The sequence below is a fragment of the Colius striatus genome, chromosome 1 (assembly GCF_028858725.1).
Source record: "Colius striatus isolate bColStr4 chromosome 1, bColStr4.1.hap1, whole genome shotgun sequence".
NCBI lineage: Eukaryota > Metazoa > Chordata > Aves > Coliiformes > Coliidae > Colius > Colius striatus.
In genome coordinates this window covers 39,284,860-39,298,403 of record NC_084759.1, presented here as the reverse complement: position 1 = coordinate 39,298,403, position 13,544 = coordinate 39,284,860, and positions in this window count along the sequence as shown.

The window sequence follows — 13,544 nt, the reverse complement described above, 5'->3', positions numbered from 1 at the left end:
GTATCTCAACCAGCATCCAGTTTGTGGCCAGTAGCAAGCACCATACATCAGGTTTCATGCTGAAACCAATATTATTCATTTTCTTTGTGATCAACCTACATTCTGAGACAGAAGACACATTGAACAAAATTTTGAGATATATTGTATCAGAGGGTGGTGACTAATGGCAGGAATGGCAGGGCTCCAGCTCTGAAGGACTGTGAGATACTTGACTATTTTACCAACTGAACCATCAAGAAATTCAAGAAGTACTACAAAGTTTTATACCTGAAGCAGTATATCCCTACGCACCAGTGCAGACTTGGAAGTGAACAGTAGCCTTGCTTGACAAAGTTTTGGAGTTATGATAATTCGGTTAAAGATTTTGAGACATCAGTATGCTCTCTATAAAAACAATGTATTGTTCAAACTGTGTAAGCAACACATACAGTACAAAAAGTGTGGCTAACACTTTTACACTCAACTCTGCCAGCGAGATCACCACTGTTGTGCTTTGTCCAGGTTTATTTCCCCATAATTAATTATTTCACGGACAGTAAGAAGCTAGAGAGTCTCCAATGCTAGTCTTCCAAGATAACTAGGGAAAAGGTGAAGAAAAATGGTTTTGTTTGGTATGGTGAAGAGGAATACAAGTAGTTCTAAGAACAATCCCCTGCTTACAGAGAGGTTCCAGATATAATGGAAACAAAATATTTTTCAGTACCAGTTGGTAAAAAAATGATCAGTGACCTCAAGCTATTTGAGAAGCTGATTCTGTACATTAAGACAAAATCCTTCCTGAGGCAGGTAGAATACTACTAAATTAGACTATCCACAGCTATTGGAATCTCTATCCTTGGAAGTTTTCACACCTCAACTACACAAAGCCTTCTCTAACCTAATCTAGCACTAGCATTGCCCTGCTTCAAGGTATCAGGTTGCAGTAAACAGCCTCTTAAAAGATGTCATTTCTATTAGATATTTCAGAAAGAAAGTAAATCTGATGTCTGACCTACAAAGTCTCCAACTGTCCCAGTCTTAGCTACCAGTTCATTTTCAGAGAAAAGTGAATATTACACTAAATCTTGAAGGTATGTTTTCATGTATGCAATGATGATTCTAGTATTTCAGCTAAAATAAATTGCCAAGCAGTTGCATCCGTAAGCAAACACTTTCCCAATACATACTCTCTGTAAAAAAAAAAAAAAAGTGACTTAAAACACATTCCTCTTTAGAGATAACAAAATATCAAACTTCTTGTCTTTACCAACCACAAGTTTTCTTTTAGTGTAACTTGATGTGGAAGACTTCAACCACATAATGCATATTTTCTGTGCTCCTTGGATATCATCATAAGTAGTCTCTGTTTTTAAAGAACTTCTATAAAACCCTAGGAATATAAATAAAACCTTATGCTTTATGAGAAGTGCTTATAGGTTAAAACCTAAGTCATAGTTTAGGCACATCTAGGGACAAAAGGCCATGATCAGACTGAAGTACCACAGACTCTGGAAGTCCTAGACAGAGATGGCTCAGTTGCCACTTTTGGTCCCAGACAAAACAGACAAGGCTACTCAGCTTGGGAAAGAAAAAGAAACTTAGTCTACCTAACAGAAATATCCAAAGGAAAAAAATACAGAACAGGGTAAGCAATGGAAGTGCAGCCAGCCCTTTAAGATACCCTTTCCCCCACCCCTCCTCTCTTCCCAAGTTCTGAGCCCTGACCCAATGTCATTACCTCCTCCTTTCTATAAATGGTACAGGAGCCAGGGTATGGGTGGCTACACAATCCTTTCTTGATGTTTCCTGCCACTTATTCCTAGAGAGAAGGATTCCTTGCCAGTCCTCCCTTGCTCCAACGTGGGGTTCCCCACAAGCTAGGCAGCCCTATACAGGCCTCTCCGTCAGGGTACTGCAACTTCCATCTTGTGTCCTTCAGGTCAGGGTCCAATCTGCTTTCCCCCTCTGACCTAGGATCTCCAACTTTCACTCCTGTCACAGCATCTCTATCTATCACCATGGCCTACAAGGGTGTCTCTAGTCCAGCATCGCTCCTCCTTTCCTTCTTTTCTGACTTCAGGGGCTCTTTGGTCACCACCATCTTGCTCTACTCTTCCACTTCCTCCTACACATATCAAGTTTCCATCCTTAAACAGTGATCAGAGGCACCAAATTGGCCTGTCCAGGCCAGAGGTGGATCCAAACCCAGAGCTGGGGGGAACTCTTTACAAGGCCTGAACTGCAGCCCCCTCCCCTGTTACCAATCAAAAGTGGCTCCTCACAAACCAATGACAACCTGACAAAGAAGGCAAAATATTGGGACTACACAGTACTCTAAATATCAGGTTAAGCAACAGCCTTCTAAGAGTTAGGCATGAGGCCAGGGAAAGAAAATGAACTTGTGCAATTGTAGCTCACAACTGATGCACACCAAAGAGGACACTAGAATTTTTTAAAAAACCCTATTCCTATTTATAAAGAAGATCATTGTGCAGCACAAAGACTAGAATTGTACAAAGTTGCCTTAAATTTGCTTTCTTTTCTCAGGTACAGGCCAAGGCTCAGAATAAAATTTTCATTAAAATGTGTTAATTTGTCTCTCTAAATGTAATGAAAATGCTATGTGAAATTTAGGAAACTAATATTCTACTAACACTGTGTTTATGAAGCAGAAAGTTAGAACTTTAAAAACAGGGGATTGTTTTTTTAAATGTTCACTGCTAAAAAAGTGCATGAATGTCAAGCCAAAAAAAGTACTATTCTGTTTTTTCAGATGGGAAATTGAAAGGGTCATCTTGGAATAGGGCCAGTGACTTCAGTCAATTATCCCTGCTGTTAATACTAATGTTAGAGAGGTAATTACCATGCAGCATCCATTGAATTTAATCCATGAAGATAATTTTATACCAGTGTGATTACCACCTGGATTCTCTTGATTGAAAAATTTTAAGTGGTAAACAAGGAAAAGAATTTAAAAATAAAAAACCCTCAAACTCCACAAACCTACAAAGTAGTCTGTGTTAATGTAAGGACTCCTTGAGGAATCAATAGCTGAGTGACTCAAAAGCAAGAGTAAAGTTATACCTCATACATGAATATGTACCTCTGATGATTATTGTTTCATTCTGTGTTTTGTTCAGAGTGTAATAATAGTATAGGATAAATGAAGTGTAATGTCTCGATACAATATGAATGATTTATAGTCTGAGTCTTCATTATTCACACTGAGGAACTGATTATCCTCAGATAACACTTCAGCTTTTAGAAGGTTGTTCATAGAAGGTTGTTCATTAGTCAAAATATGAATTTTCTTACAGGTGTGTAGAACCAGTCTTGCTTCAAGACTCAAAATATTACTACCTTGTTAATGTAGCAGGCTATCTGAACAAACAAACCCTGGTAGAAAATTTACACAGTAAGGCTTTTAAGCAGAGAATATAATCATTCTACACCTATGGTATTTAGGATTATTATGTGAACTTCACTGACAACTCGTAAGTATGTGTTCAGATGGTGGTAATTAACATACTTATACGTAAGACTCAATTGTATAATGAAGACCCAACCTAACAGAACATTTGAAGCCAGCGTATCTGTATTAATATATAAATGTTTCTGAATCTCTTCCTTCCTCAGATTATCACAACTGTAGTTTAATCCAGGCTATAAAAGACAATTCAGAGGGAGCTGATGAATATTCTGAGCCTTCTTCAGTAGCTCATGCAATTTCTAGTAATTTTAGTGTTGCTGTTTGTAGAAATAATGAGGGTAATTTTCCGTTACTCAAAATAATTCATCATATATATTTACACATCTGTTTTGTGATTAAATGAGATGTCCATTGATGACATGACAGTTTATCTCAAATGTAGATGACTACAGTATGAATGTAACTATTTGGTAACTGTTGTATATTTCTGTGCTTATTGACTTCTATAAAGATTTCGAAGTCCAAACAATATGGCTTAGAATAAAAAAATTATACATATGATAGCAAAACAAGATAACAACTTGATCCTCATTCCAGGTTTAAATACGATACAAAAAAACCTAAAGGATTTAAAAAACATTATGGGAATCCCCAAAATAAACATTTGATTGACATATATTGCTAATAAAAAAGCAGGTAGATGGAAAATAAAAAAGTAGAAGGCATAACTAAAGGTTATACAACTCAATTTTATGGGCTCACAAGGAATACTGCATTCATTTCTGGTTAGTGTGTTTTAGAAAAGTGTAAGACAACAGGTTTTTCAAAGTGGATGACAAAGGCTATTGGAAATATCAAATTATATTTGTGGCAAGCAAAACTAAAAAGACTGGAATTTGAATGGGAAGATGAATAATAGAGAGTGTGACAAAGCACACAAAATAACAAATAGTAAATGTAATTCTAGTATTCCAGTGTATCTTTTTTTTTGTTGTACAGGAAAATGAATGAAAATTTAAAGAAAAGAAAATATAAAAACTAAGTATTAGTGAATTGGTTTTATTTTATTTTGTTTACAATCTTCTGTTCAGCTTAATCCAGACTTAGCAAGACTAGAAAAGCATAGCTAAATTACATACACATGCAATTATCGCCTTTTATTTGGCAATAGACTGGGAAATTTTTGTATATACTCAAATCGTGCAAGAGAGAGTTTTATGCAGTGGTGAAGAGAAATCAGACTGAAACGTCTGTTAACAGTGGTGAGATCATCCATGGACGCTTTTGCCTTCTTAGCCATGACTAGCTCCTTCCCATTAGTATAATAGGAAAAGAGATGTTTATCTGAACAGATCTGGTATATCTATTTTCAAAGCTTTGGCTGCTGTATCAGTAATGGTATACAGACAGACACTCTTGCCATCCTTATTGTTACAAGGAAATTAATATACAGGAGAAAGTAAGAGATTTAGTAAATATGTCAGTGACTGAAGAGTGTTAATACCGCCCAGGGGCTCTAGTTCATTTTATCTTCAGGCAAATAGTTCAAGGGGTCAGGAATGTAAATATTCTGAACTCCTCTGTAATCAATGACATTGGTATACAAAATATGCTGCTAATAACTTCTGCTAAGATCTGTAATGGGTGTCTAAAGCAGAAATTATATGGGTACTTTAAAATTAAATGTTATAAAATTGTTTGTGGAGGTACATAGGCCCTTGAACACCAGTGTATCAGATGGTTAAAAAGAGTTATACATATATTTGCATTATTAATATTGTGATACAACAGTATTTGTATGTATGTTCATTTAATATAGTACAAATGTTTTACTCATTTGAAATTACCAGTAATAGATATGTTTGAGAAAAGAGTAACAGAAATCTATGTATGATTCTTATCATGTGACTTATTAGTGTATTAAAACAATTGTGTTTTGGATTGTTTATGGCTATACTGACTGACAGAAGGAACAGATCTGAAAATTATAACATATGTCATCAAATATTAACAAATACTCATCGGTGGTTGCAGTAATTTGGAGCTCCTCTATACAAATTAAGTGGTTTTCTTCCTCTGCTTTTTATGTCTGATTTGTACTGTCATATAGTCTAGAAATATTTTCATTTATTTTTCACAGTTATCGTATTTGCTACCTTACTTTATCAATTCTGCATAAACCTGTCAACGGCAGCAGGTCAAACACTTCTTGATCTTATGTTAACCAAAGTCTCACACTAAATCATGATTTCAGTTAGCCAGAGCTCTTGATCATTCTTTGGCTAGCCATGATCTACCCATTCTCACTCTCAGTCTCACCAGCCATTACATTTGCTAAACACTTAATTGCCACATTAATATACTTCTCAATTCTATTCCCTCAAATATTGCCTTTCATTGTTCTCCTCATAGCAAGCAATCAGATATGAATTTATTTTTTGGTTTAAAAATACTCTAAGGTCTTTACTTCTCTGCTCTCTAAGCTTTGACTTTCACTGAGCAAAAAGCCACTTTGAATAAATACTTATTACAGAAATTTGTCCATTTAGAATCATAGAATCATAGAATGGTAGGGGTTGGAAGAGACCTTTAGAGATCAATTAGGCCAACCGTCCTGCAGAAGCAGATTCACCTAGATCAGGTCGAGTAGGAACATGTCCAGGCAGGTCTTGAAGACCTCCAAGGAAGGAGACTCCACCACCCCTCTGGGCAGCCTGTTCCACTGCTCCATCATCCTCACAGTGAAATAGCTTTTTCTTATATTTAAGTGGAACTTTTTGTGTTCCAGCGTCATCCCATTAGATATTTCATTTTTTAAATTTACAGTATTCTATGGACACAGAAGATTTAGACTTGTGGTTTTACCTTCTTTGCCTAATTATATGAAAACAATAAACATTCTTTCCCAATCTTTCTTCAGGTCAGTCTTTTTTTGTTGGATAAGCATTCATCAAGTAGCAGTTTGACAAAGCCAATACTTTCCATGGCAGCTTTCAGTATCACATTCATCAAAATATAGTGGTTGATATACTGTAGTATTGTCTGATATTATTTAAGACCATCAGAGTGCTTAAAAAGTTGAGAAAATTGCTAACTTCATAAAATAGTTTTGTGTGTGACTTTTTTTGAGGTGGGAGACAAGGCAGGGATTTAATTCTTCATGAAGAGACTCCTTTGTTGTGTTTTTAAGTAACTTTATGTGACCTGTTTATATGACTTAACATTATGTGAGGACTCATGAAGGTGTCTTTTTTGAAAGGTACTAAATGAACAATGTTGATTGGCAAGAAGAGCAGTTTCTCACTAGTAGCTAAGAATGTCTGAATCCCCTTTAGGGCTACCACACTGACTGCTACTTAATACTACGATTTGTACAAACAAACAAAAAAATCCCTAATATTTGTCTCCCATTGCAGAAGCTGTCAGCTTACTAAACAGTATAGAAAAAAAAAAACCCACAAAAAGCTGTATTATCCATCAAGCACAGATAAATAGATAAAGTATATAGGGTAACAATGTGACTTTTATACTATTCTTTGGTCTAGAAATTTAATAAAGTTCTTAACTCCATCACTGGTCATTGTTACGTTCTTCCTCACTTAGATCTTTGCATTGCATTCAATAAAATGAGAAGAGCAGAATTAGAATCCATACTATCTTGGTTATATTGTTCCATGCTTGTTACAGTAATTGTTTCTTAGAGAAAAGGATGAGGTGTGGATAGTGAGATGAAAGGTTTTATTTTAGATTGATGCAGAAGATAGTAGGAGCAATGAAATCATAATTGCAGCAGCGTCTCTAGCAAATTCTTCCTTCACATGCAGCTGGTTATTGAAAATATTTCTGAGTCACTGGGTAGTCCTTTGCTTCATCTTTGAATCACTTATCATAATTTTACAGAGACATAACCTGAAGCACTAAAAAGCCTCAGACCAAGTTTTGTTTCTGGTGCTTTTGATGTTGATCCTTAATACCTGGAATATGGAGTCAAGGAGAATCACAATGGTCATCAGATATTAGCTATCATAAACATTCCTCTTTTCCAAAATGACAAAACAAACAAACAATCTTATGATATCTGCTGATCAGGGGAAATCATAAAATTTAAATTTAACACTGATCTGTCTTCATAAGCTCTTTTCTCAATCTCATTTACTTTATCTTAGTCTTAGGATTGATATTAATAAAAGATTTGGGAGTTTTGTTGTTTTTTTTTATTTTTTCTTCTTCTATTTAATGTAGAATGGCTTCATTTTCCTAGTATATATACTTAGGACCTACAATTTTCCCATGAGGTAATGAAAACTGCTGAATATTTTGTTCTTATAAAGTAGCAAAGCATACATTTTCCTAGTTAGATAATAATTCTGTTATTCAGTTTATTGTTGTAATTACTATAGGTTTACTTCACCATATTTAAGATCATGGTATCAAGAAGAGTGTGGCCAGCAGGTCAAGGGAGGTTTTTCTCCCCCTCTGCCCTGGTGAGGCCTCATCTGGAGTCCTGTGTCCTGTGTCCAGTTCTGGGCTACTCAGCTCAAGAGGGACAGGGAAGTACTGGAGAGAGTCCAGTACAGGGCCACCAAGATGATCAGGGGAGTGGAACATCTTTCATACGAGGAAAGGCTGTGGGAACTGGGGCTGTTTAGTCTAGAAAAGAGGAGATTGAGGGGGGAATCTCATTAATATTTACAAATATCTAAAGGTTGAATGTCAGGAGGTTGAGGCATCCTTTTTTTCTGTTGCAGCTAGCAACAGGACAAGGGGTAATGGGATGAACCTGGAGCACAAAAAGTTCCATTTCAATATAAGGAAAAACTATTTCACTGTATGGGTGAGGGAGCAGTGGCACAGGCTGCCCAGAGGGGTTGTGGAGTCTCCTTCCTCAGAGGTCTTCAAGACCCGCCTGGACATGTTCCTATGCAATGTTATCTGGGTGATCCTGCTTCTGCAGAGGAGTTGGACTAGATGATCTCTAAAGTTCCCTTCCAACCCCTACCATTGTATGATTCTATGGTAGTGTTGTTACAACAGTTGAATGACATTTATAGAAGATACAACAGCTCATATAAAATTTAAAAATATTTTTATAGATAATTTTCTTAAAATATTTTTTAATTATTATTTGGATGTAAGTATTTATTGCTTATAAGGTTTTATTGACAGTCTCCAGGTTTCTTCAAATACGAGAACACTCAAAGTATGTTAATTTTGAAAATTCTCATTACATTTTATTATAATTCATGAGATACACTATGAATTTTTCAACCACATCTAGAAGTCATTAGAAATGTTTTATATCAGAGATCAAGTAAATAAGAAAAATGGATAATATCTGGAATGAGAAAAACTGCATTAAAAATGCTTCCTCAATATGAATAATAATCCCAAGACAGAATAAATAGAACTCACAAAATCTCTAATTTTTGTTTCAATCTTGATTAATGGAAGAAGATATATGGTGAAATAAGTGCTAAAGTTTGTGTTTCAAATTGCAGAGTTGCTATGAATACTTACATTTTCTGAGATAAAACAAGGATCATAGAATAATTTCCATTGGTAAAGACCTTTAAGATCTTCACGTCCAACTGTTAAGCTGAGACTAAAAAGCCCATCACTAAATCGTGTCGTTAAGTGCCACGTTTGCATGTCTTTTAAATATCTTGAAAGACAGTGACTCAACTGCTTCCCAAGGCAGACTGTTCAAATGCTTTATAATCATGTCAGTGAAAATATGTTTTCTAATATCCAGTCTAAGCCTCCACTGGTGCAAGTTGAGGACATTTCCTCTTATCTTATCACTCTTTACCTGGGAGAAGATACTGCCCCCCACTTCATTACATCCTCCTTTCAGGTAGTTGTAAAGAGTGACAAACTTTCCCGTCAGTCTCTTTTTCTTTAGACTAAACATCCCCAACTCCCTCAACTGCTTCGCATAAGAGCTGTTCTCTAGACTCTTCACCAGCTTTGTGGCCTGTCTCTGGATACACTCCAGCACCTCAATATCTTTGTTGTTGTGAGGGGCCCCAAATAGAATACAATATTCGAGGTGTAGTTTTACCAGTGTCAAGTATAAAGAGACAATCACTTCCTTATTCCTGCTGGCCACACTCTTTCTGATACAAGCCAGAATGCTGTTTGACTTCTTGGCCAATGACAATTTTTTGGTTGCATTTGGTTGCAAATTTTTGGTTGCATAGTCTTAGAAAGGTTTTGGTTCTCGACTTTTCAAAAGAAAGCAGTTTGATGTATCTATTTACATACTGTAGTTATGTAAGATAATATATATAACATCATTATCTTATCTAAGTAATAGTATCTGTAGAATTTTATAAATAGCAAGGCAATTTACGTGATATACTTTTAACACGAAGATGTTGCTCCAGTGTGAGAAGTCTGCCACTGTCACTAGCAGAATCAAACCCCACAATTATCTCTTTGTAGCTTCACTAATTAAGTCAATTCTAAACTGCATATGAGATGAGTTCAATGTTCATAAAATGAATAATTGTTGCAGGGTCTCAATCTCAAGAGAAATACTGTACTAGTATCAGCCAAAATTAGATATATTGTAAGATACAATGAAGAAGTGTCCCTACAGTCCTCTGTCAATTCATCTCTGTCTTGACCTGCAAACCCCCTGATATTCCATACTTGGCCTTTTCTTATGCAAAGACTGACAACTGTGCCAAATTGTGACAGATTGTGTTGTTGATACATAATATGAACATTTTCCCCTCAAGACTATATAATTACAAGTGTAAAATAGAAATATGATAAATTAATCCAAAATGAAAGCTTAAAAAATACATAAATTTAAATTGGGACCTGAAAGAAAGCAACATTTCAAACATCTAAAATGTTTTTAAGTCTTACATCCTCATCTCAGTATATCTGTTGATATCAGTACTTTAGAAAACTTTATATAGTTTTTATTTGGAATAAAATATTCGTTTCTTTCTCTTACAGAAACTATGTTAACAACATTTCCTTAGTGTTTTAGCTGTTCACTTTGGTAAGCTTGTAAGTGCTTCTCCAGTATTTTTTTTCTTTTTCAAAATTCTCTCCCAAAGACTATTTTTAAGGTCTGTTAATAAAGGTTATCTCCATCTTTTAATATGCCATTTGGTTTTTGCTTTTATATTTTTTTTTCCCTCCTCTCCTCTCCTCTCCTCTCCTCTCCTCTCCTCTCCTCTCCTCTCCTCTCCTCTCCTCTCCTCTCCTCTCCTCTCCTCTCCTCTCCTCTCCTCTCCTCTCCTCTCCTCTCCTCTCCTCTCCTCTCCTCTCCTCTCCTCTCCTCTCCTCTCCTCTCCTCTCCTCTCCTCTCCTCTCCTCTCCTCTCCTCTCCTCTCCTCCTTCCTATAGCTTTAAGATTCTCTCCTGATCTCACAATTGGGCTATCAACCTCTTGGTCTTTAACTTTCTTCTCTTTCTTTCCTTATGTGCTACTGGTCCATTTATCTCTTCATATATAGAGAAACTTAATTTCTCTCTTTCTTCTTCTGCTAACTTCTCATCAATTCTTTCCCATATCAAGACATTTTCGTCTTCTCTTAATTTTTGCTATTACCACATAGTACTTCAGAATGTAATGTGATTTTTTTTTTTTTTCAGTGTGGATTATATTTACTTGTATTTTCTACATGAAAAACAGTTAACTACATTAGAAACATCCTAAAGTTAAAAAGAACATAAAATAGGACTCTCAAATTTTTTTCTTATCTATTTCAACTATGCCAGAACAGGAAGAATTTTTTTTACTGTAAAGACTATTCATCTATTGTGGTGAGAGAGGGGATGAACTGCCACAATCACAGTCTCTCACTTTTAAGAGCAGTGATACTTGTGCATTAATATGATAATGAAAATTAATCTGATGACTGAGTTAAAACTGAGAATTGCCTATTCAAGAGTTGTATATATACAGAGTAGCCTAACAACATGACTAATGGCCATTCAAGTAAAATAGACATCCCTCCCAATGTCTTTAGAAGAGCCTTCTGATTGTGAATGATTAAATCTATGTACATCACTGCTTTGAAACAGAACCACAGCAGTTTGCATTAGATGACTTCCTGAAGCATCTTCAGTCACCACAGTTCCTCTGAGAAGACAGTTATCTGAATTTAGAAACTGGAAAACATTTCTGGCTTCAATTATATAAACTTCACTTATTTAATTTCTTACATCTGTATTACATCCAATATATTATTCAGGGCCTGGGCAGTGCATAAAACTGAATACAAGCCTAGATCTGGTATGAGATTGGTAATGATCTGTGTGAGAATACTTCTGCAAAGGCATTGAATACATAAATGAGGCAATCACATTTTTCACAATGGGGAAAGTAATCCTAATTTGCCCCTATATGTTCCTACCTGTGCATCACAGTATGTATTAATCATAGGAACAGTATTTCAGACTGCCTTAATATATTAGGAATAGTAACCAGAACATCCATGTATATTTCCCCCTATGCAAAACCAATTCAGAAAGTAAGATGAGGTTTAAAACAATTCTGTTTTAAACTATGTTTTCACACAGAAAAGATGAGCTTAATATATAGCTGCAGAAACAGAAGAATGCTTTAGCAGATTTGAATACTAGTTTAAATAACAAGCCCACTCAATTACGTAGACAGGAATTTTGGAATGGATCTCTCAACTAGAATAAAGTTGAAAATATGAGAAACTGAGAAGTGTTACAAATTGTGCTGAAGAGAGAAAAGGAAAGGAGATAAAGATGCTAATATTAATCATCCTGGTTCCTGGAAAACCTCTTCTGAGACCATTTCAATCTGATTTGACCCTTTACAGCTCTCAGAGATGCTGTCCTTACTTATGGTTGCCTACAGGTAAACGTAAGGAGCAGACGAAAAGGTGCAACAGAGAAACAGGGCATCAGGGATTACTAACAAGTTGTAGGGGAGGAGAAAACCACCAAGAACAAGTACTCTGTTTATCCTTGGATGCAAACCAACTTTTGATAACCATATTGTCAGCAGCTCATTGTTTCTTGTCAATGTAGCTGCTGAAAACAGCTTTTATGTCATCTGTAACACTGTTCAAGATCTTTGCTTTTGAGATATAAAGAAATAATACCTAGGAAAAACTATTGTCCTTGTGGAACTTACAAATATTAAAACAAAAAATGTCAATGTATTGTATTTTTCACTAGAAGTGCTGACATTAGTGGTGATTCATGATTTTTATTGCTGCTTATCTAGGCTCCTAAGCACAAAACCAGATACCACTGAACAAGTCTTCTCAAGCAGGAAGCAAGCTGAACATATCACAAGGAAATAATATTGAATTATTTGATTTCAGCTAAGGCAGAGCTGGTTCTTCAAATGCTATAGGTAGGTACCTTTTTTACCTTTACCTAGTTGTTTTTAGAATTTCCAAAACAGATTCTCTGTATGGTTGCAATGGCCATTCCATACCAGAATCTAATTTTAACAGTGAGGTTTTTTCTAGTTTTCAACAATTTAAATAAATGTATAAAACACAAATTCAACTTCCAATTCTTCCCATGCAGAAATTTACAGAGTTTAGATATTTCATAGGAATTTTCATGGGGAAAAAAAAATCAGTAAGGTGCATGATCTAAGAGCAAGAGATGTCATTTTCTTTATCCAAAGTATTTTTTTTCTTCGTTCATAGTATTCTCCTAATGCAATCATATTTCTGAAGAAAAGACATCTGCTAAAAATCACTCAGTAATAGGGTGCACATAATATTAGTGGTTACAAGTAAATTTAATGGGCAACATAGCCTATATTTTTCCTTTTTATTTCATCTTTTTCATCTTTCATATCATTTTTTCTTCCTTCATAACATTCTCTTAATAATATCATATTTCTGAAGAATAGACATCTGGTAAAAATCATTCAGTAATAGGAAGTACATAATATTAGTGGTTATAAGCAAATTTGATGGGCAACATAGCCTATATTTTTCCTTTTTTTCTTCATCTTTTTCCTAGACATACTTTAATGTAGATAGCTAAACAGAGCCGATGAATAGAAAATGCTAACAGATCTTTCCAGTCAAAAATGTCTGCAGTGAGAGCCTGCAAGTAAGCTGAAAATGAAACAACTTCATGCAAACATTATTCCTTTTTTTTGAAGATTAAA